Source organism: Pygoscelis adeliae, unplaced genomic scaffold, assembly GCF_000699105.1.
Source record: "Pygoscelis adeliae isolate BGI_AS28 unplaced genomic scaffold, ASM69910v1 Scaffold649, whole genome shotgun sequence".
Classification (NCBI taxonomy): domain Eukaryota; kingdom Metazoa; phylum Chordata; class Aves; order Sphenisciformes; family Spheniscidae; genus Pygoscelis; species Pygoscelis adeliae.
Window position 1 is genome coordinate 150,018 of NW_008825606.1, and position 350 is coordinate 150,367.

The following is a 350-nucleotide window of genomic DNA, read 5'->3' on the forward strand; positions in this document are numbered from 1 at the left end:
TTTAAGACTTCCTTCTTGAAGAACGTCCAGCCTTCCTGGACCCCTTTGCCCTTCAGGACTGTCTCCCAAGGGACTCTCTCAACCAGCGTCCTGAACAGGCCAAAGTCCACCCTCCAGAAGTCCATGGTTGTGGTTTTGCTGGCCCCCCTCCTTACTTCACTGAGAATTGAGAATTCTGTCATTTCCTGGTCGCTAAGCCGAGGACGGCCTCTGACCACCACATCTCCCACCAGTCCTTCTCTGTTTGTAAACGGCAGGTTGAGCGAGGCACCTCCCGTGGTAGGCTCACTTACCAGCTGTGTCAGGAAGTTGTCTTCCACACACTCCAGGAACCTCCTAGACTGCTTCCC

The 350-nt window shown here is 54.3% G+C and overlaps 1 protein-coding gene across 1 annotated transcript in view; it reads left to right on the forward strand.

Moving 5' to 3' along the window:
• Window positions 1–350, forward strand: part of LOC103924102 (guanylyl cyclase-activating protein 1-like) — a 9,097-nt gene that overhangs the window by 4,993 nt on the left and 3,754 nt on the right. The gene's annotated exons all lie outside the window — the stretch shown is intronic.